Genomic DNA, 24,755 nt, shown 5'->3' with positions numbered 1-24,755 from the left:
ACCACAGATCACAGAAACCCCACAGTGCAGATAGAGGCCATTTCGGCCCATCGAGCCTGCACTGACACATATCCCACCCGATCCCCGTAACCCCTACACCAACACATATCCCACCCTATCCCCGTAACCCCACGTATTTAATCCCCCCTAACACTAAGGGTCAATTTATCATAGCCAATCAACCTAACCTGCACATTTTTGGACCAGTAAAGACTTATTTTGTTCCACTCCTGCTGTCCGTGTCTCAATCATTCACGGACGTAATAGTATCCATATCCCCTTGTTTTAGGCTTCTCAATCACTGGAATCAGTCTGTTTCTATCTACTGTGTCACATCGCTTCATAATTTTAAACACTTCTATCAAATCGCTCCATAATTTCTTCTGTTCTATTGAAAAAGCCCAAGTTTCTCAATTCTTTCTTTGTATTTGCTCATACTATGCAGAATCCTACTGAATCTGTGCTGTACCCTCTCTACAGCCTCAATACCATTCCTATAATGTGGAGCCCAAAACTGCACACAGTACTACAACTGTGGTCTTACTGAGGTTTTATACAGATTCAACATTGCATCTCAACTTTTAAGAGGATACATTAATTCCCGGCGGGAACAGTGCAGGCAGTGGTTTAAGATAGCAGGGGGATGGGGGGGTCACGCTGTGTTCCCACACCCCTCCATCTTAACTTAACTGAAATCAGGCACAGGAAGGCCACCCGCCCCAGAGGAGTGGGGCCTAATTTAAATGGTGAAGTCGTGTCCTGCCATTTTAACTGCGGGCGATAAAGGCCTGCACAGTCTCTGACCTGGGAGCAAAAGCTGGAAATAGGCAGTATCTCGGACACAGGAGGTCCAGATAAGTGTTTTTTTTTTTTTTTAACGGTTCCTTGTGCTCCTCTTGGCTCCGCAAGGATACCTTGGGCCTCCCCGCCCCGGGCGTCCATCCCCCCTGACTTGGGTGCGAATTCAAATGAGGGTTAAAACATCACGATCTCACACTCTGGGGGGCTGATTGAACACTGTGTGCTTCAGGCTCATGCACCCCCGATTCCCGCCCCGAATTAAAATCGGAACTTGAAATTCTATACCTCTCGTCCTAAAATCCAGTATTCCATTAGCTTTTTTATGGCCTTATCCAATTAAGGTGCTGCTTTAATGTCTTGTGAACTTGAACCCCCAAATCCCTCTTCCACCTCCAGCCTAGCCCCATTCAAAGTATTTAACCAAAATACATCACCTCACACTTACTGATGTTCAATTTCATCTGCAACTTTTTTGCCCATTTCACCATCTTATTCATATTTCCTTGCAGCTTCCTTGCAGGTGCTCAGAATTATTTATCATGCCTTCTATTTTAGTATCATCAGAAAATTTTTACACTACTCCCTTAAGCCCTATATCCAAACCATTGATATATACAGTGAATGGAGGCAGCCCCTGTGGGACACACAACTTACTTCCACTCTGAAAAACAGTCCTTAACTCCTAGGGCTAGATTTTCGGGGAGCCATCAGGCGGGGTTTCAGGCGTGTGGGGGGGGAATCCCGAATTTGGGGGTCCCAACACCATCCCGCCCCACGTAAGTTTCAGGGGCAGCGGGTACCCGCCCCGCACTGGGACCTGCCGAAACCAGGCGGGAAGGGATTAGTGCCAATTAACTGCCTGTTAGCAGGTAGTTAAAGGCAGTTTTTAGCCTAATCCCCATTTTGAGGGGTTCTTGTGGGTTTCCCGACGGCTCCAAACCACGCCAGGTTAGAGCAGCGGGCCGTTGGGTTGAAGGAGTTGGAGGGGTCGCGATGTCGGCGCTCAGGTGAGTGATGGGTGCATGAGTGTAAAGGTAAGTGTGTTTGGTGTGTCTAAAGTGTGTCAAGAACTTTTACTTACCTTAACAGCCTTTCTTCCTGTAGCCGTCGGGAGCTGCATCACTCACCCGGAACTTAAAGCTGAACGGCTGCGATCTGTGAAAAGTGACAGCCTTCAGCTTTGAGTGTCGGTGAGAGTTCTAACTGAGTCTGCGTAGAATGACTCAGCTTAGAAATCAGACTGTCAGTGTTTGACAGCTTCAAACAGCTGTGAGACACTGATATTTCATCTGTCAGGAAATCTTGACAGATGAAATTTCAGTCTGCGACGTCACCTGTTGCCGGGTGGCCCTTAATTGGCCTGCTGAGCCCGCTGGGCGGGCTTAACAAGGTCAATCAAGGGAAAATCGCGCGGATTGGCTGGACGTCGAAGTAGGCGGGTCAAAAACCCGAAAAGGGAAGTCCCGCCTTCTTCCCGACAGGTTCCATAAAATCGACCCCCTACTCTCTGTTGCCTCCCATCTAACTAGGTCTTAATCCAATTTGCTACCCTTCCCTTAATTCCATGCCCTTTAATCTTCTCCAATAGTCTCCCATGTAGTACCTTGTCAAAGGCGTTCTGAAAGTACACTGCATTTCCCATCCACATTATGTGCCACATCCTCAAGGAACTGCCAGGTTTATTAAGCATGATCTTCCTTCTGTATTCCGTGTTCTACTCAACTTACCTGTTTAACACTCCATCTACTATTAACATAGCTAACAAAAAATGGGTCCCACTCGCTGCTATGTATAATCAACCTTTCTATAGTCTTTTTAACTTTTTTTAATTCTTCATTTACTAAAAGGGTGATATGAGCACATAATCTAGGCTGGCGCCTCAATGTAGTACTGAGGGAGGGCTGCGGTGTTGGAGGTGCCAACTTTCAGATGAGACTTTAAAAACTGAGGCCTTGTCTGCTTACTGAGGTGATTGTAAAGGATCTCATGGCACTAATCAAAGAAGAGCAGGGATTTCACGATGTCCTGGCTAACATTTATCCCTCAAACAATACTGTCAAAATGGATTAACTGGTCATTTATTCCACAGCAGTTTGGGGGTGCTTGCTGTGTATAAAATTGGCTGCCATGTTTGCCTACATAACAACAGTGACTACACTTCAAAAGTATTCCATTGGCTGTGGTGCTTTGTGACGTTCTGTGGACATGAAAAACACCACATAAATGCAAGTTCTTTCTAAGATTCTTTCTACAGCATCCTGCAAGACTAGCAACACAAGAGGAGTACAGCTGGGAAAATGATCAAATGCGCTCACCTGCAAGCTACCAACTTTGTGATCAGATATTGGCACAGTATTTTGTAGCTAACATTTGACAATACAACAAACAACCAATACAACAAGACTGAGGATTTGTGTTGGCGATTTAAGTGACCACATGCTGCTCAGGTGATGTTCATAAAGAAAATAGAATGTCCTTGTAGTTTGATTTGTAACAAGTGGTAAAACTTTTCTTCCATCACAATAATATTCTTATATTGAACTAAAAGTTCTATTGCTTTCAATTCATAATTTCTATTTTGTTGCAATCAGGCTTTTTTATAGTCCCCAAAGGGCTAACTCTGATCCAGTTGTCCACAACATCCAAATGCAATAACGCAGTGAACATTTTGCGATTGAAAAACTGCCTGGAAAAATTTACAGATACTATAAATACAACGACAATTGATAGTGAAAAGATTAATGGACATTTCTACTGGCGGTAAAGAATCATGCCCTTAGAGCATTTATGACCCAACTGTGGAATTGCACCAAATTATAAGAGGATCACGTTTTCAATTCAGCAGGGTGGATTTCTGGGACCAATGGCAATATCTGCTAATTATAAACTACACTTGGAGTGAGAGTGTCATATGTCTTATTTACACTGAAAGCTTTGACGTTCAAATACTCTGGGGCGAATTTTCACCTTTACTGTCAGGCAGGAAACGGTGGGTAGCAGATCGGCCGTCCAAGTTACACCCGCACGATTTACACCTGCACGATTTACACCTGCACGATTTACACCCCCACGATTTACACCCCCACGATTTACGCCCCCACGATTTACGCCCCCACGATTTACACCCCCTCGATTTACACCCCCTCGATTTACACCCGCACGATTTACACCCTCGATTTACACCCCCTCGATTTACACCCGCACGATTTACACCCGCACGATTTACACCCGCACGATTTACACCCGCACGATTTACGCCCCCACGATTTACACCCCCTCGATTTACACCCCCTCGATTTACACCCCCTCGATTTACGCCCGCACGATTTACGCCCCCACGATTTACGCCCCCACGATTTACGCCCCCTCGATTTACGCCCCCTCGATTTACGCCCCCTCGATTTACGCCCCCACGATTTACACCCCCACGATTTACACCCCCTCGATTTACACCCCCTCGATTTACGCCCCCACGATTTACGCCCCCACGATTTACGCCCCCACGATTTACGCCCCCACGATTTACGCCCCCTCGATTTACGCCCCCACGATTTACACCCCCACGATTTACACCCCCTCGATTTACACCCCCACGATTTACACCCCCTCGATTTACACCCCCACGATTTACACCCGCACCATTTACACCCACACCATTTACACCCACACCATTTACACCCACACCATTTACACCCGCACAATTTTTGGTTCCATCAAAGTCAATAGAAACGGAAATCAGACAGGGTTTGAAAAGTGGTTGTAAATCGAGCGGGTGTAAATTGAGTGGCCGATCCACTACCCATCGTTTCTTGTCCGATGGTAAAGGTGAAAAGTCGGTTTGTAAATGTTTTGCAGATATATTATAAAACCTGTTTGCATTGTGGGTTCTCTACTGGAGAGAGGGTAACCAGTGATGTGTAATATGTCACAGAGCGATACATTGAAGGGCTATTGTTGGACTGAGACATTGGCACCCTACTTGTGGGTAGTATGTGCTTAATGCTTATTGACTTTGTAACAGGAGCTGTTGCAAAGTCCAAAGTGGGCAGAAACAACTAACACAATGTGGGAACGTGGGAAAATGTGAGGTTATCCACTTTGGTAGGAAGAATAGAAAAGCAAAATATTATTTAAATGGAGAGAGACTACAGAATGCTGCAGTACAGAAGGATCTGGGTGCCCTCATACATGAAACACAAAAAGTTAGCATGCAGGTCCAGCAAGTAATTAGGAAGGCAAATGGAATGTTGGTCTTTATTGCAAGGGGGATGGAGTGTAAAAGTAGGGAAGTCTTGCTACAACTGTACAGGGTGTTGGTGACACCACACCTGGAGTACTGCGTCGTTGCACACCAGCTACCACATGTGCGTGGATTCTTTAGCACAGTCAAGACCATCTACGGCCCAAGCACCCAAGGCCCTACCCCACTGCGGGCCAAGAACGGAGAGGTACTCATCAAGGACAGAGAGGCAGCCAGTGTCCACTGGAAGGAGCACTTTGAAGATCTCCTTAACCGCAACGCTGTCTTCGACGTGAGTGTCCTCAACTCCATCCCACAGCATGATACCCATTATCAGCACAACCCCAGCCCAGCATGAGGTTGAAAAGGCCATCCGACAACTGAAGAACAACAAGGCCTCAGGAGCAGATGGAATCCCCACCGAGGCACTAAAGCATGGCGGAGAAGCACTACTGGCGCAAATTCATGGAGGAGAGCATGCCAGGGGATCTCAGTGACGCCGTAATCGTGACCATCATCAAGAAAGGTGACAAGTCCGATTGCGGTAATTACAGATGACTTTCCCTGCTGTCTGCCACAGGGAAAGTCATCGCAAGAATCCTCCTCAATCGCCTTCTCCCAGTGGCCGAAGAGCTCCTCCCAGAGTCGCAATGCGGATTCCGCCCACTAAGGGGCACAATGGACATGATCTTCACCACACGTCAATTACAAGAGAAATGCAGGGAACAGCACCAACCGCTGTACATGGCCTTCTTTGATCTCACAAAGGCCTTCGACACTGTCAACCGTGAAGGATTATGGAGTGTCCTCCTCAAATTCAGCTGCCCTCAAAAGTTTGTCACCATCCTCCGCCTGCTTCACGACGACATGCAAGCCGTGATCCTGATCAACGGTTCCACCACAGACCCAATTCACGTACGAACCGGGGTCAAACAAGGCTGTGTCATCGCACCAACGCGCTTCTCGATCTTCCTTGCTGCAATGCTGCATCTCACCCTCAGTAAGCTCCCCACTGGAGTGGAGCTAATTTACAGTACAAACGGGAAACTGTTCAACCTCCGTTGCCTCCAGTCCAGATCCAAGGTCGTCCCATCCTCTGTCATTGAATTACAGTATGCAGACGACACTTGCGTCTGCGCTCACTCAGAGGTCGAACTCCAAACCATCGTCAACACCTTCATCGAAGCGTACGAGAGCATGGGCCTTACACTAAACATCCGTAAGACAAAGGTCCTCTACCAACCTGCCCCCGCCACAGAGTACTGCCTCCCGATTATCAAAATCCACGACAAGGCCTTGGACAATGAGGACCACTTTCCATACCTCGAGAGCCTACTGTCAACAAGGACAGACGTCGACGACTAAGTCCAACACCGCCTTCAGTGTGCCAGTGCAGCCTTCGGTCACCTGAGGAAGAGAGTGTTTGAAGACCAGGACCTCAAACCCGACACTAAGCTCATGGTCTACAGAGCAGCAGTGATACCCGCCCTGCCGTATGCCTCAGAGACATGGACCATGTACAGCAGGCTCCTCAAAGCACTGGAGAGGTACCACCAACGCTGCCTCCGCAAGATCCTGCAAATCCATTGGCGGGATAGGCGCACCAACGTCAGTGTTCTTGCTCACGCCAACATCCCCAGCATCGAAGCTTTGACCAAGCTCAATCAGCTCCGATGGACGGGTCACATTGTCCGCATGCCCGATACGAGACTCCCAAAACAAGTGCACTACTCGGAGCTCCGGCACAGCAAGCGAGCCCCAGGTGGGCAGAAGAAACGCTTCAAGGACACACTCAAAGCCTCCTTGAAAAAGTGTAACATCCCCATCGACACCTGGGAATCCCTGGCCCAAGACCGCACAAAGTGGAGGAGAAGCATCCGGGAAGGCGCCGAACACCACAAGTCTCTTCGCCGGGAGCAAGTGGAAGCCAAGCGCAGGCAGCGCAAGTCAACCCAAGCACCCCACCCACCCGCCCCTTCAACCACCATCTGCCCCACCTGTGACAGAGACTAGGTCCCGCATTGGACTCATCAGTCACCTGCAAACTCATTTTTAATGTGGAAGCAAGTCATCCTCGGTTCCCAGGGGCTGCCTAAGAAGAGTACTACGTACAGTTTTGGTCTCCTTATTTAAGGAGAGATATATTTGCATCGGAGGCAGTTCAGAGAAGATTCACTAGGTTAATTCCTGAGATGAAGGGGTTGTCTTATGAGGAAAGGTTGAGCAGGTTCGGCCTATACTCATTGGAGTTTAGAAGAATGAGAGGGGATCTTATTGAAACATATAGGGGTAAAATTGGCTTGCGCTCCCTTTGGGGCAATAACTACTTTTAGCGACTCAAAAAAGTTAGCACCCCCACGCCTGAAATACAATGGTAGCACCCCAAGCAGGAGGCAGGGCGCCACTGGACGCGCTCCCCTCCCTCTTGAGGCGCTCCCACTGAATATCGCAGCACATCATGCAGCAGCGCCACAGTACTGCAGGCCTCCCACCCCTGATTAAAGGGGAGGGGCCTATCGCAGCGTTCACCAGGGCCCTGCTGGACCACCGGGGAGCGGGATGCCGGCAAAAGAGTCTGGCACTCAAGAAGAATGCCGGGCTGACGGATCGCGGCCGGCACCCCGCAGGAGGAGGGCAGAGGGAGCAGGTGCTGGCAGGCGGCCCAAAAAAAGGCCGCCTGGCACCTGCCCTTTAATTATCGCCACCCTGACCCTGTCGGACATAGCGTCCGGCAGGAGGTCAGGGGGCACAAGCCAAGTTTGTGGCCGGGGCGCGAATGGGGCGCTGCACACGGCGATGACGTCATCGGCGGTGGTGCAGCGCCACATGGCGCTACTGGCTACCACCGCCGCTAACCTCCCGCTGAATTTCGTGGAAAGCGCTAGTTGTGCCACGCCAGGGCGCTAGTTGCTTTGCACCCCGTTAGCGCCCCCTCAAAGCATTAACGGGAGGCGCAAAGCAACTGAATTTTTCCCCCATAAGATTCTGAAGGAGCTTGACAGGGTAGATGCTGAGAGGATGTTTCCCCCCGTGGGGGGATCTAGAACTAGGGGGCATAGTTTCAGGATAAGGGGTCACCCATTTAAGACGGAGATTAGGAGGAATTTCTTCTCAGAGGGTCGTGAATCTTCGGAATTCTCTACCCCAGGGAGCTGTGGAGGCGGAGTCAGTGAATATATTCACGGCGGAGATAGACAGATATTTGAGCTACAGGGAGTCAAGGGTCATGGGGCACGGGCAGGAAAGTGGAGTTGAGGCCAAGATCAGATCAGCCATGATCTTTATTGAATGGCGGAGCAGGCTGGAGGGGTCGAATGGTCTACCCCTGCTCCTATTTCTTATGTTCTTATGTTATCATAATGATCTACATAAATAAATAAATGGAACTCTCAACATAATCTTGGGGAAACTTCTCCTGAAGATTTTTAACTCAAAATCAACTGTTAACCAGATGGTAAAGTGTTTAAATCCCAATACTGCGGACATTCAAATTCACTTGCTTTGATTCATTTTTCTCAGTTTCTTTAATGGTCCACGTGGTGTGGTGCTTTGTGCAGATGGAGAGGAGAGACAGACAGCTAGCGGAAAATGATTTAATCAGTGTTACCTTGGCTCAGTTGGCAGCACAGTCACCTCTGAGTCAGTAAGTCCCTTCCTCTTGATTGGTCGCTTCAACCCTCCCGATCACCTTCCCCCCACCCTCCAGATCGCTCCCTCCTGCTTGATCGGCTTTCCCCCTCTCCTGGGACCTGCCTGAAGGCCATTAACGGCGACACAGATGCCCAAAATTTCCGGTGGGCTGCCTGGGGAGGTGCGTCAGGTGTCTGCAGCTTCCCACTCTAATTTCAATGAGGCCCAAGGCCTGTTCGTGCAGTCGGCTGGCACTATCTAATTTCACCTATTGTCTGTTATTAGGATCGTAGAATTGTACAGCACAGGAGCTCTTTGGGCCCAATGTGCCTGCACTGGCTCTCAGAGAGCACTATCCATATAGGCCCATTACCCTGCCTTTTCCCCAGACCCTTTTCATTCAATGACCAGTAGAAATAGGTTTCCTGACTTACCTTATCAAAACCCTCCATAATGTTGAACACCTCTACTGAATCTCCTGTCAACCTTCTTTGTTCTAATGAAAAGAGCCCCAGTTTCTTTCGTTTCTCCTCATATCTAAAGCCTCACATAGAGTCATAATGGCACAGGAGGAGGCCATTCGGCCCATCGAGTCCGTGCCGGCTCTCTGTAGAGCATTCCAGTCAATCCCATTCCCCCACTCTATCCCCGTAGCCCTGCAAGTTTATTTCCCTCAAGTGCCTATCCAGTCTCCCCTTGAAAACATTGAGTGTCTCCGCTTCCACCACTTCCGTCGGCAGCGAGTTCCAGGTCCTCACCACTCGCTGCATAAAAAGGTTTTTCCTCATTTGCCCCCTGTATCTCTTGCCCAAAACCTTAAATCTGTGTCCCCTAGTGCTTCTACCATCAATTAGTGGGAACAGCCTTTCCCCATCTAGCCTATCCAAACCCGTCATAATCTCGTACACCTCGATCAAATCACCCCTCAACCTCCTTTGCTCTAATGGAAACAAATCCAGCTTCTCCAACCTGTCCTTGTAGCTAAGATCCCCATCACCGGAACCATTCTGGTAAATCTCCTCTGCACCCTCTCAAGTGCCTTCACATCCTTCCTAAAGTGTGGTGACCAGAACTGGATGTAATACTCCAGTTGTGGCCTAACCAGCGCTTTATAAAGGTCCAGCATAACTTTGCTACTTTTGTACTCAATACCTCTATTTATGAAGCCCAAGATCCCATATGCTTTGCTAACCACTCTCTCAATATATCCCGTCACCTTCAGGGACATATGCACATTAACTCCCAGGTCCCTCTGTCCCTACACAGTCTTTAAAACTGTGCTATTAAGTGTATATTGCCTCTCCCTGTTCCTTCTACCAAAATGCATCACCTCAACACTTCTCTGTATTAAATTCCATCTGCCACTTGTCTGCCCATTCTGCTAGCCTTTCTATGTCCTGTTGCAGTTGATTGGTATCATCCTCACTGTTTGCCACTCCCCAAGTTTGGTGTCATTGGCAAATTTAGGAATACTACTCTCTATTCCAATATCCAGGACATTTACATATATCAAAAAGAAGCAGTGGCCCCAGCACTGACCCTTGGGTAACACCACTGTATACCATCCTCCAGTCTGAAAAACAGCCATTTACTACAACTCGCTGTTTTCTGTCCTTAAGCCAATTCCATATCCAAGCTGCCACTGACCCACCTATTCCATAAGCCTCAATTTTGTTAACCAGCCTTCTATGTGGTATAACAACAGAAAATGCTGGAAAAACTCAGCAGGCCAGGCAACATCCGTGGAGAGAGAAACAGAGTCAACGTTTCGGGTCGAAACCCTTCGTCAGAACTGAGAGAAAAGGCAGGAAATGAAACAGATCTATGTGGTACTTTGTCAAACACCTTCCTAAAACCATGTAGACAACATCCATTGCATTCCCTTCATCGATCCTCCCTGTTACTTCATCAAAAAATTCAATTAGATTAGTCAAACAAATCCGTGTTGGCTCTCCTTAATTAGCTTAAACCTCTCCAAGTGCCCGTTAATTTTTTCCTTGATAATTGTTTCTAAAAATTTACCCACCACTGATGTTAAACTGACCGGCCTGTAGTTGCTAGGATTGTCCTCACGCCCTTTCTTGAACAATGGTGTCACATTTGCCACTTTCCAATCCTCAGGCACCTCCCCCGCATCTAGGGAAGATTGGAAAATTATGGCAAGCCCTTCTGCTATCTCCTCACCCAATCCCCTTAGCAACCTGGGATGCAAGCCATCTGGACCAGGCAACTTATCCACTCTAAGCATACCCAGTCTTTCTGTCTATCAATTTTCACCCCTTCCATTGCTTCTACCTTTTCCACTTCTACCGATATTTTGTCAGCATCCACCTCCTTAGTAAACACCGATACAAAGTACATTGAGTATTCTAGCCTTGCCCTGCGTCTCTAAGAATATATCACCTTCTTTGTCCCTAATAGACCCCACCCCGCCTCTTACTACCCGCTACCTGTTTACATGCTGGTAGAAGATTTTTGGGTTCCTTTTTATGTTAACCGTCATTCAACTCTCATATTCTCTCTTTGGCAATCTTACTTTCATCTTCACTTCCCCTCTCAACTTATTGTATTTGGTCTGGTTCTCCCTTGAAGAATTCGCCTGACATTCATCATACACCCTCTTTTTTTTCACCATCTTCTCTATCTCCCTCGTCATCCAAGGAGCCCTTACTAGCCTGTACTTGGAACATCTCCTCCTTAAAGATCAGCCATTGTTCAGCTACAGTTTTTCCTGTCAGTCTTTGGTTCCATTTTACCCTGCCTAGATCCTTTCGCATCCCATTGAAGTTAGCCCTATTCCAGTTTAGAAGTTCCACTCTAGATTGTACCTTGCTCCTCTCCATTGCTAATCTAAATCTTATGATACGATGGTCACTCATGTTCTCCCACAGACACTTGGTTGACCTGGCCCACCTCATTCTCCAGCACCAGATCCAGCAATGCCTCCTTCCTAGTTGGGCCAAGAACATACTGGTCAAGGAAATTCTCCTGAACACATTTCAGAAATTCCTCTCCCTCCTTTCCCTTTACCCTAGCATTATCCCAATCAATATTTGGGTAATTAAAGTCCTCCAATATCACCACTCTATAGGATAGCAAAATACTGCAGATGCTGGAAATCCAAAATAACAACAGAAAATGCTGGAAAAACTCAGCAGGCCAGGCAACATCCGTGGAGAGAAATTAGAGTCGATGTTTCGGGTCTAACCCTTTTTCAAAACTGGAAAGGAAATAAAATAGATCGAAAGGCAGGGCTGGGAGAGAACAAAAGAAGTGAAGAGACATTAAGAGGTATTCAAAACGAGACGAGATGGTGATAGGACTAGTGGAGGCAAAAGACGGCTCAGATTAGGTGTGAAATGTTTCTGGCAGAATGAGAGACAGCTGCCATGTGGGAGAGAGAAAAAAAGGAAATGGGGGGGGGGGGGGGGGGAAACCAAAACAAAGCGGTGGATAAAAGATATAAGTAAAAATGTAATAGGGGCCGAGGTTATGATCTGAAATTGTTGAACTCGATATTGAGTCCGGAAGGCTGCAAAGTGCCTAATCGGAAGATGAGGTGCTGTTCCTCGAGTTTCCGTTGAGCTTCCATGGAACAATGCAAGAGGCCAAGGACGGTGAGGTCCGAGTGGGAATGGAGCGGTGAATTAAAATGACAGGCGACCGGAAGCTCAGGGTCACCCTTACGGACTGAACGGAGGTGTTCCGCAAAGCGGTCACCCAATCTGCGTTTGGTCTCCCCAATGTAGAGGAGACCGCATCGTGAGCAGCGAATACAGTATACTAGATTGCAAGAAGTACAAGTAAATCGCTGTTTCACCTGGAAGGGGTGTTTGGGGCCCTGGACAGTGGGAAGGGGGGAGGTATAAGGGCAGGTGTTACATCTCCTGCGCCTGCACAGGAAGGTGCCAGGCGAAGGGGAAGGGGTGCTGGGGGTGACAGAGGAGTGGACTAGGGTGTCTCAGAGGGAGCAGTCCCTACAGAATGCTGAAAGGGGAGGGGAGGGGAAGATGCATTTGGTGGTGGGATCACGTTGGAGGTAGCGGAAATGGCGGAGGATAATCCGTTGAATGTGGAGGCTGGTGGGGTGAAAGGTGAAGACAAGAGGGACCCTATCGTGGTTCCGGGAGGGAGGGGCAGGGGTGAGGGCAGAAGTGCGGGAGATAGAAGGGACACGGTCGAGGGCCGTGTCAACCACGGTAGAGGGGAATCCTCGGTTGAGGAAAAAGGAAGACATGTCGGAAGCACTGGTGTGGAAGGTGGCATCATTGGAGCAGATGCGGCAGAGATGGAGAAACTGGCCCGTCTGGCTAGTACAGGTCCCACCTTCCCCAGAAATGGTCTCAATGCCTCAGGAATCTAAAGCCCTCCCTCCATATTATCATGTTAGGGAATCGCTTCTGTACTCTCCTTTGAGGCCTTGACATCCTACCTAAATTAGAGCACCCAAAACTGGTCGCAGTATTCTAACTGTGACCTAACCAGTGATCTGTGCTGGTTTAGTGTTACCACTTGGTTTTTTTTGCTCCATTCTCCGAGTCAAAATTTGGGATTTTTGATTATTTTCCTACAGAAAGGATTTGGAAATTAGTTGCATAAATGTTGTGTATTTGTACAAGCTTGAAAGAAAAAGATGAAAGGTGGTTAAAATGCTAATGAGCAAGGCACTGAAGCTGTTTCCCCATAGACAGGGGGCCAGTTGGTAATTAACCGATCTCAGTAATTGATAAATACCTCGCACCTATTGTGGTGGGAAGTCCCTGGTCCTGGGCAGTTGGCAGATTGTCTGGCATAAGCCCTCCCCCCTGAACACGGAGATAAAAATAGGGATAAAAACACACACTTAGAGTCAGGTTCTTAAACAATAATTGTTAGGGCAAGCTTTCGCCAGACTCAGAAGGCTAGAATGCATTTTTCTTAAGTCATCCTATTTAAGAGGGGAAGTGTAGCGTGTTTATTAATTTGTTGATACAGAGAGAATGTTTCCACTTGTGGGGAAGAGCATAACTAGAGGCCATCAATATAAGATAGTCACCAAGAAATCCAGTAGAATTCAGAAGAAACTTCTTTACCCAGAGAGTGGTGAGAATGTGGAACTCGCTACCACAGGGGGTGGTTTAAGAGAATAGTATCGATGCATTTAAGGGGAGGCTAGACAAGCATATGAGGGAAAAGGGAATAGAGGGTTATGCTGATAGAATTAGATGAGGAAAGACGGGAGGAGGCTCGTGTGGAGCATAAACGCCGGCATGGACTGATTGGGCCGAATGGCCTGTTTCTGTGCCGTATATACTATGTAATGTAATCCTATGTATTATTAAGCTAAGACAGGTTTAACTGATCGAACTAAGTGAGTACAATCATAACTATTGCTCTGTATATTCACGTACTGTCTGAGAAATAAAAACAACTTTACAATTCGTATTTGGCCTTGCCTTAGCAAGTGTTTTTCGATCTGCCTTCGAAAAGATTGTGGAGGGCTATGGCCGCGATTTTCCCAGTCCCGAGGAAGCAGGTTTGGAGGCGGGACTGTTGGGAAAAAAATCACAAAATGTGAGCGCGGGTTTGGAACCCGCCTCAGCGCAATTTTGCCGGAGGCAGGTTTGATGGGTGCGATTCATAGAAACATAGAAGATAGGAGCAGGAGTAAGCCATTCAGCCCCTCGAGCCTGCTCCGCCATTCAATGCGGTCATGGCTGATCATCCAAATTCAGTACCCGGTCCCTGCTTTCTCCCCATATCCCTTGATCCCTTTAGCCTTAAGAAATATATCCAACTCCTTCTTGAATATATTTAATGAATTGGCCTCAACTGCCTTCTGTGGTAGAGAATTCCACAGATTCACCACTCTGGGTGAAGAAATTCCTCCTCGTCTCAGTCCTAAATGGCTTACCCCTTATCCTTAGACTGTGACCCCTGGTTCTGGACTCCCCGACCATCGGGAACATCCTTCCTGCATCTAGTCTGTCTAGTCCTGTTAGAATTTTATAAGTTTCAATGAGATCCCCCCTCATTCTTCTAAACTCCAGCGAGTATAAGCCCAATCGACCCAATCTCTCCTTATACGTCATTCCTGCCATCCCAGGTATCAGTCTGGTGAATCTTCGCTGCACTCCCTCCATGGCAAGAACATCCTTCCTCAGATAAGGCGACCAAAACTGCCCACAATACTCAAGATGTGGTCTCATCAAGGCCCTGTACAACTGCAGCAAGACATCCTTGTTCCTGTACTCGAACCCTCTAACTACGAAGGCCAACATACCATTTGCCTTCTTAACCACCTGCTGCATCTGCATGCTTACCTTCAGCGACTGGTGCACAAGGACACCCAGGTCTCGTTGCACTTCCCCTTCTCCCAATCTACTGCCGTTCAGATAATAATTTGCCTTCCTGTTTTTGCCACCAAAGTGGATAACCTCACATTTATCCACATTATACTGCATCTGCCATGCATCTGCCCAATCACCCAACCTGTCCAAATCATACTGGAGTTTCTCGGCATCCTCCTCACAGCACACACGCCCACCCAGCTTTGTGTCGTCTGCAAACTTGGAGATATTACATCTAGTTCCCTTGTCTAGATCATTAATATATATTGTGAATAGCTGGGGTCCTAGGACCGATCCCTGCGGTACCCACTAGTCACTGCCCGCCACTCGGAAAAAGGCTCGTTTATTCCAACTCTTTGCTTCCTGTCTGCCAACCAGTTCTCTATCCAAGTCAGTACCTTACCCCCAATCCCATGTGCCTTAACTTTACACGCTAATCTCTTATGCGGGACCTTATCGAAAGCCTTCTGAAAGTCCAAATACACCACATCCACTGGTTCTCCCTTATCTATTTTACCAGTTACAGCCTCAAAAAATTCCAGTAGATTAGTAAAGCATGATTTACCTTTTGTAAATCCATGTTGACTTTGTCCGATCCTGTCGCAGTTCTCCAAGTGCTCTGCTATTACATCTTTTATAATGGACTCTAGCATTTTCCCCACTACCGATGTCAGGCTTACCGGTCTATAATTCCCCGTCTTCTCTCTACCACTTTTTTTGAATAGTGGGGTAACATTAGCTACCCTCCAATCCATGGGAACTGTTCCAGAGTCTATAGAATTTTGGAAGATGACCAGCAATGCATCTACTATTTCTAAGGCCACTTCCTTAAGTACCCTAGGATGTTGATTATCAGGCCCTGGGGATTTATCGGCCTTCAATCCCGTCAATTTCCCTAACACCATTTCCCTACAAATACTGATTTCATTCAGTTCCTCCCTCTCATTAGACCCTATGTTCCCCGACATCTCTGGGAGGTTATTTGTGTCCTCCTTTGTGAAGACAGAACCAAAGTATGTATGTATTCAGTCCCGCCTCCATCAGTCGTGAGAGGTAATTAAGACCCTTAAATAGTCGTTAAGGGCCTCTATAATCCTATTTTGACAGGTCTTTGTTATTTTGCGCGTGTTGCACGACCCTCCTAAACCACGCCAGCTGATCCTGGCAGGTTGACAAGTGGGTGGCCTCCTCACAGCTGCAGCTTCACCATAAAGACGGAGCTTTCATCAGGAGCAGTTGCAGGTGGCAGAACTTTTGTTCCACAGGTCTTTCAGCACTTTTAGCAGGCCTACCGAAGTCGGAGGTGCTGCAGCTTCTATCTCTCAACTGTGGGACCTCCTTGGAAGACCATCTCCCCACTTGGACTGAGCGCTTCCCCAACGGAGGTATCTGCCAGCAGCATAGGAACCATTTATTTCCTTTCATCATGGACCTCAGATTCGGATGAGGAGCAGCCACAGCAGCAGCAGAACCAGGCAGCTCAGCAGCAACAGCAGCAGGAGCGCCAACCTCCTGCTCACCCACCTGATGCTGCACAGGGCAGAAGGCGCCAGCACATGGCAGCACGTCGCCACAGGAGATACCCTCCACTCAGGGTTTACAGACAGAGGATGAGCTACCTCAACATGAGTGAGCAGCAGTGCCAAAGGAGGTTGAGAGTTTCGCGTGAGGTTGTCGGAGACATCTGCGCACTGCTGCACCAACACCTGGAGCCCAGAGGAGCGGGTGGACAAAGTCACTATCGCACTCAACTTTTTTGCCTCAGGCTCCTTCTGGGGATCATCAGCAGACATCAGCGGCATCTCCCAGTCGGCCGCCCACAGTTGCATCACAGAGGTTACCGATGCCCTTTTCGCAAAGGCGCACAATTACATCCACTTCTCAAGGGATCAAGCAATTGTAACCATGCGTTCAGTTGGCTTTGCAAATATGGCAGGCTTGCCAATGGTGCAGGGCGTCACAGACTGCACACATGTGGCCCTTAGGGCACCCCATCAGAACCCAGCTATCTTTGTCAACCGCAAGGGCTTCCACTCCCTCAACGTACAGCTGGTGTGTAACCACAAGAAGGAGATTTTGCATGTTTGTGCCAAGTTCTGTGGTAGTTGCCATTACTCTTTCATCTTGCTGAATTCTAGTGTTCCTCCACGCTTCAATCCGCCAAACCAACTTAACGGATGGCTCCCTGGTGACAAGGGCTACCCCCTGAAGAAGTGGCCAATGAGGCCGATCAGGAGGCCAGCTAACGAGGCTGAGGAGCGCTACAACGCCAGCCACATTTCGACCAGGTCCATCATCGAGCAAACCATTGGCTTGCTGAAGATGCGATTCGAAGATCTCCTTACCCGCAACTCTGTTAATCGGATAGTGAAGTGATTGGGTTCATAGAGTGAGAGGGATGGTGAAGGGTGCAAGGGTTGTAAGGGTAAAGTGGGATGTGGAGGAGGAGGTTGACAATGCAGAGTGCTGGTGATGAGAGGAGAAGGGGAGCAGAAGGAGGGTCAAGCTGATGGTATACTCACTTTGCCTGATCTTACAAGGTCATTGAACCTTTTCCGGCACTGCATCCATGCTCTGCTGCACACAGATCTGGAGGTTATATCCCTTGCCAGCTGGACCCACACAGCCTTGGTTTCTTTGGGAGGCCTCTTCCTCCCAGATGAGGGGAAGAGCACCTCCCTGCTAGCTCTCACCACCTCAACCAGGATACCCAGCGCCTCATCCGAGAACCTCGGGGAGGCCCTTGCCTTGGAGCTGGCCATTCTTCAATGAGATAAAAGTTTGGAGGTGGTGCAGCATCGACCAAAAACCAGTGGAATGAGCCAAGGCAGCAAGCAGCCCTTCAATGAAGCTGGATAAGTCAGCAGAGGTGAGTTTCAGTCCCAAAAGACTAATTGGCCCAGGGGACCCCACATCTCTGAAATTAACTGGCCAATTAGGAGAAAATCACAAGTTTTTCCCACCTGACAGTGGAGGCGGGTTTGAAGCCCATCCAAACCGAAACCCATCTCCAACGGAAAAATCGCCCCCTGACAATCACTGTTCAAAGGTGAGCCCTTTCACCCAGGCTCACCAATGACTCTCTTTAGGAGAAAACAAATGGCAGCTGCATGTGAGATTGCAGAAGCCATCTGTCAATTCTCCCAATCAGATGAGGCTTCACAGAAACATCAAATCTTGTCACCTGCAGCTACATATAAACAGAATAAAAATATTTCTCACTACATTCTCTCACCTGTCATACTTACCTGTGCACCATTACACCCATCACACTACCTCTGCAGCTGTCATTTGCACACTTACACTGCAGCAGACCCACAGCTCGCCTCGCTGACCCTGGCGGGGTTTCCCGCCGTCGGGAAGGCCGCATCAGCAGGCTGAAAATGGGAAAAAGCCCCTTAACTAACTGTTAACAGGCAGTTAATTGGCTCTCATCCCCTTCTTGCCGCTAGGAGACGGGTCCCTGCGCGAGTCGGGGACCTGCCTCCCAGGAAGATGGTTCGGAGGCGGGTCGGGACCCGCTCCCAATTTTTCCCATTTTCCCAGCAGACCCGCCTCCTCAGGGCTGGTAAAATCCAGCCCAAAGTTTGTTTGTTTGGCTGCTCCCTAGGATTAGAGGCTGGTGAAGAAACAAGCTGCAGTACAAAAATAGTAAATGTAATATATTGAAATCAAATCAGATACTTCTTCACTGCTCTTTTGATTGTAATCAAATTGCATAATATAACCATGTAGTACAGAACCTAAAGGCAACTGTAAATGCTCTTGCACTGGTTCTGTGCAAGAAGCGGACCTTGATAGAAGTTTGAGTTTACAAGTTCGGCTAATAGGTTTTCTAGTGTTTGAAATACTCCACACGACAACTCTAGTGATTTGTGTGTTTTCTACAGCAGTGGTTTATGATGCAAGTGAAAAGAAACCATTTAAAATTACTGAACCTTTTTATTAACTCTCTGCTTCACTGTGCACTTCCATTCCTTCTACGTGAGAAAGCAAATCCTGAACAATACTACAGCAAACATATGCTGCAACTAAAAATTTGTTTCAATTTCACAAAATGCATAGTTTTAGCAATGTTCAAGGTAAACAGCAGCACTTATACCATATATTTGAGAGATTACAATCTTTCAACCAGAGGGGAAGAACTGACTAGCTGGTCCAGATTACAGAGTATCTGCATCTCGCACCCTTCACTCTCACAGTGTACAGATAGCAAGCAGTAGAAAAGTCTATTAAAAGATTACAGCATCAAATAATTAGGTTGGGAATATTGGCCATTCAAGGGTACTTGCTCACTTGGTTGAGTTGTGATTGATTAAGTACCTTAAAGGCGTTGCTGACAGTTTGTCAGGACTTTGAGATTAATGTGGGATTTTTGGATCAGACTGTCAGTTCTCCTCACATGATCAACAGGTTACTCCGGCTCTACTGTAGAAAATTCCTGCTAAACGATGTACTGAGAACCAGCATTCCTTATTGCTAGGGCAGGTGACCTGGCATGGTGTAGAATCTCACAACAAGAATTTTTACAATTATCATGTGTAAAATTTTGTACAAAAGGTCCCAGAGGCAGTAAAAATGCGAGTTTCTCAGTGATCAGAAAGAAACACATGCATTTATATAGAACCTTACCATGTCTGCCAGGACATCCCAAAATGTGTTACATACAAGGAATTACTGTGAGGTACAGTTGCTGCATTGGTGAACATAAAAAAGACTGGATGAATTCCTATTAGTAAAGGAGATATGGGGTTATTAGTTCCAGAATCACGGTAAGGAAAATCATGGGAGATTTGGAGGGGTAAGTTAGTTGGACCTATAACCTTCCTCTGTCCAAAACATTGCTATATATTACTATGTAACAGACGACCACTTTGCATATAGCAAGATCCCACAAACAGCCATGGCTCAGTTAATCAGTTTTTGATGTTGTAAGTTGAGGGATAAAAGTTGCCCATCAAGAGAACTCTGCTCTGCTTCAAACAGTGTTGTGGGATTTTTAATGTCAACTGGAGCGGGTAGATGAGGCCTCGGTTAAACGTCTCCTCTGTAAGACTGCACTCCCTTAGTACTGCACTGAAGTGTCCGTCTACGTTATGTGGTCAAAGTTCTGGAATGGAGTTTGAACCCACAACCTTCTGATTCAGAGGTGAGCATACGACCAACTATGAGTGTGCAAACTAAAAATCACTGAGTTATATCCCAGATTGAAAAACTGTATTCTGACCATTATATGCTTTTTACATTTGTTCCAAAGTTGATGTGTTGGGTAGGTAGGAGTCCATTGTTATCATTCTACTACTAGAGTTATTATTAATATATAGACCAAATGACATCTCTGCAGGCCTTCCTAATTATTATTTTAATCACTCCCAACATGTTATCTCTACCTGTCCTCCTATTGCTCCTTCTAGGAGACACAGATACCCCTTTCTCCTTAATACCTCGAGCAAACATTCCACTGAACGCACAATCATAGAATCATAGAATACTACAGCACAGAAGGAGGCCATTCGGCCCATCGAATCTGTGCCGGCTCTTTCGAGGAGCAATCCCATTAGTCTCCCACTCTTTCCCCATATCCCTGCAATTTTTTCTCCTTCAAGTATTTATCCAATTCTCTTTTGAAGGCTACTATTGAATCTGTATCCACCGCCCTATCAGGCAGTGCATTCCAAATCCTAACCACTCGTTGTGTAAAAAGGTTTTCCCTCATGTCGCCTCTGGTTCTTCTGCCAATCACCTTAAATCTGTGCCTTATAACATAAAACACTTCTCTCGCTGATGAAATAACCAGGCTTCTCCTTCTATAACACCAGTAATGCTTTCATTCCCACAGCACACCAGCATCCTAAAGTAATAGATTTTGGTTTATTTTAGTAAGCAAATCACAAAAATTGTTTGTGATCAGAATCCTATAAAATACTGTCCATAAGAAAATTGGAGCTGATAAGACATTGTTCATATTATGTCTTGCTCCTATCAAATAACAATTGATCAACCAACACCAGTCTTCAATCGCCCCTTTTCAACTAGCCAGTATCACATCAGGAACTCTTCCTTCTCAAGTATGAACTCCAGTCTTACAATGCCCCAATTAACAGTCAGTCCACACAGACATAATATGGAGAGCTGTAACGTAACAATCACCTTGTATAAAATCATTCTCGCAGAAAAAAGGATCTAAATACAGCGGCACATCCTCACCAATAGCGCTGCTGCCCAGAGTCAGGCCCCAGTGGCATCCGTAAGCCAAGACACAGCATGTGGCTCACTTGCTATCGGGCTATACTCTGTACACTGCACTGTGCATACTCTACACCATGAGTATGCTACAATATATTTCTAAGCAAAGAGCAAGTGCAATACAATGGGAAATGGATATTTTTAGACCTTGGGAGTGATTTTGCCAATGGGGACGTGACGGAGGCGGAACTGCTGCTTGTCGGGTTTTAGTCCCGCCTCCATCGACGTCCGGCCAATCCACGCTATTTTCCCTTGATTGACCTTGTCATGCCAATTAAGGGAAAGCCGGTTACTGGTGATGTCAGTGAGTGACGTTTTATCTGTCAAGAGCTCTTGATAGATGAATTGTCGTCGTTTGACAGCTCTGTGAAGCTGTCAAACACTGACAATCTGTCTTCTAAGTTGAATCTTTACTCAAGACTCAATTAGAACGCCTTCCTGAGCAGAAAGCAGAAGGCTGATGCGCTTGAGAATGCAGCGGCCATTCTGCTTTCTCTGCCGGTGAGCTGAGGGGCTCCCAAGACCTGAAGGGATGAAGCCTGGAGGAAGAAGCAAAGGTAAGTAAAGCTTTTAAAACACTTTAGAGTCACCTCACACACTTACCTCTGCACACATGCACCCATCACTCACCTGCACACCGGACATCTCGGCCCCTCCGACCCCCGCAGACCCATGGCTCGCCTCGCTGACCCCGTCAGGAAGCCCACACTTTAGGTGGCAAAATAGGGATTATCCAAAAAACTGCCTATTAACTACCTGTTAACAGGCAGTTAACTGGCACTAATCCCCTTCCCGACTCGAGGAGGCGGCTCCCAGCGCGGGTTGGGTACCCGCCTCCTGGGAAGATGGCACGGAGGCGGGTTGGGAGTGGGATGGGTACCTGCCCCCAGATTTTGCCATTTTCCCAGCTGCCCCGCCTCCATACCCGCCTCCCCAGGGCTGGCAAAATCGCCCCCCTTGTTTTTAATATTTCGCCATTTAAAATTGAACAATGGAACAATGAGTTTTTTCAGTAATGAGTGAGATCACATAACCCATCTACAACTTCGTAGACTAAGCGATTAGTCCCACTTCGCCAATGACTAAACGAGGATCCTACTGCACTCTCATGTATGCATAATGTGCAAAATATTCTCTAATACCGCTTCTTCACGAATAATGAATGCAGTATTCAGCTATCATGGACCATCCATCAGACTCTATGTTATGTCCCAGGCTAATTAAAGCATGAAGTGACATTTCAGTGACCTAATCAGCTGAGATTCTTTAACTTGAGCAGACAACTCCTGGGTCATTTATTGTGGCCATTATTAAACTGTGCTCATTTTCCAATTCAAAGGAAATTTTAAGATTGCTAGTTTTATTGTTGTTAATAATCTTTGAATAGATGATCTGGAAATTAATTCTCAGTTTTTGCATTTCACCTATTTAGAAAAAGTTACTCACTGAAACAATGTATTCTAAAATATTCCATTAAAAAACTGGGACAAGATTTTGCATCTTTACCTCCAGCTATTTCCACCTTTGACAGGTTTGGGCATGGTCTGATGCACCAAAAATGTTGATGATCTTAATTCCGCTTTTTCTATTTATGCAGTGGCAAGCACGGAGATGCACCACACTGTAATTATACATAAGAACATAAGAACATAAGAAATAGGAGCAGGAGTAGGCCAATCAGCCCCTCGAGCCTGCTCCGCCATTCAATAAGATCATGGCTGATCTGATCCTAACCGCCAATCTACTATCACAGAAACATCTTCTGAATCTAACAGAATTAGACACACGAAATAGGAGCAGGATCAGGCTACACGGCCCCTGGGCCCGCTCCGCTACCCACAGGGCCATGACCGATCCGAACCTAGACTCATGTCCAAATTCCTGCCCGCTCCCCGTAACTCTTAATTCCCTTTACTTCTAGGAAACTGTCTATTTCTGTTTTAAATTTATGTAATGATGTAGCTTCTACAGCTTTTTGGGGCAGCATATTGCAAAGAACTTGCTAATAGACACTGACATTGCATTGTTCTAATGTTTTGGGCCTCAGGCAGATTCGAAACCTAAGAAATCCTGAGAAATTGGGCTTTAAATAAAATATGTAAGTGCAGGGACTGATGATTTCCCCTATGAATCATTTGCACTGTAGCAGAACTTTTGGGTGGGATGAGAGTGACTTGAAGTAAACTTTACAAACTGCAATGCTAGTCAGTACACAGTGAAACATTTAAAGATATTGATTGGCTTAGATATGTGACACCATTGTGTCAATTTGGGAAAAGTATCTAAAAATATAATTTTTTTTAAAAGTAATGGAAGATTCACAGGAGTCTGAAAGAGTATTGTTAATGTTTTATGGGCTCAGTCTGGTTCTTCCTCGAGAGAGCTAGATGGACATTAATTTAAACCTCTGGGCATGGTTTTCTTTCCCCATTACAAATAAAGGGAATTATGATACAGATACACCTATCTGTGCATTAAATCTGACTCAAATGGTCTTAGTCAACTTGCCATTTTAGCAAACAATGTAAATATAAAATTCTGGGCAGCTGGAAAAGGTGATGCAGCTCTTCCACAGTCATTAGCATAAAACAGAAATCATCAACACATCTAGTCCATCCGCAGTGGTGCCCCTCTTCATTCCGTTTGTTTGATTGGCTTTTGTAATTGAGAGTCAGTTTTCGTTTGAATAAATAATTGTTAAATAAGTGGAGTAGAGTTCAGACTGCGGCAGCTAGCCTGAATCAGAATCACAGAATCACAGAAACCCCACGGTGCAGATAGAGGCCATTTCGGCCCATCGAGCCTGCACCGACACATATCCCACCCGATCCCCGTAACCCCTACACCAACACATAGCCCACCCTATCCCTGTAACCCCACGTATTTAATCCCCCTAACACTAAGGGTCAATTTATCATAGCCAATCAACCTAACCTGCACATCTTTGGACTGTAGGAGGAAACCGGAGCACCCGGAGGAAACCCACGCAAACACGGGGAGAATGTGCAAACTCCACACAGACAGTCGCCCGAGGCCGGATTCGAACCCGGGTCTCTGGTGCTGTGAGGCACCATGATCTTTCTTCCTCTCCAACATCCTTAATCTGAAAGTTATATTTTTTTAATGGCATAACAATGTAAGAACGTAAGAAAGTCTGGACTGAGGAGAGGCCGTGTAGCCCACCAAGCCCACTCCATATATAATTCCATCGCGGATATTTCTCCCACACTTCCCCTATCTCCCCTGAAAAGAACCAAACGGTGTTATTAATACCTTTATACAATAGGTATCAGCAGAGCTCCCTTTTAAAAGGTATCAATTGACTCTGAATCAACTACCTTCACTGAGAGTCTGTTCCACAAAACTTATTAGATCTTCACTGCTGAAGAACTTTACAATAGCCGGCCCAGCCAAGATGTAGTGAAACATTTCACCATTTCAGATTGCATTGTTGTTTCTGGAGGTATATTCCCCAAAGATTCAGATCGGTTTCAATATGACATAGATTC

General features: G+C 46.7%; 1 protein-coding gene across 2 annotated transcripts in view; it reads right to left on the bottom strand.

Annotated features, from left to right (window-relative positions):
• nphp4 (nephronophthisis 4) overlaps positions 1-24,755 on the bottom strand; it is a 517,372-nt gene that overhangs the window by 134,197 nt on the left and 358,420 nt on the right. The window lies entirely within an intron of this gene.

This window comes from Somniosus microcephalus, chromosome 25 (genome assembly GCF_052327205.1).
Source record: "Somniosus microcephalus isolate GS21.2 chromosome 25, FLI_Smic_1.0, whole genome shotgun sequence".
In the NCBI taxonomy this organism is placed as follows: Eukaryota; Metazoa; Chordata; class Chondrichthyes; order Squaliformes; family Somniosidae; genus Somniosus; species Somniosus microcephalus.
This window is presented reverse-complemented; position numbering and strand designations above follow the sequence as displayed.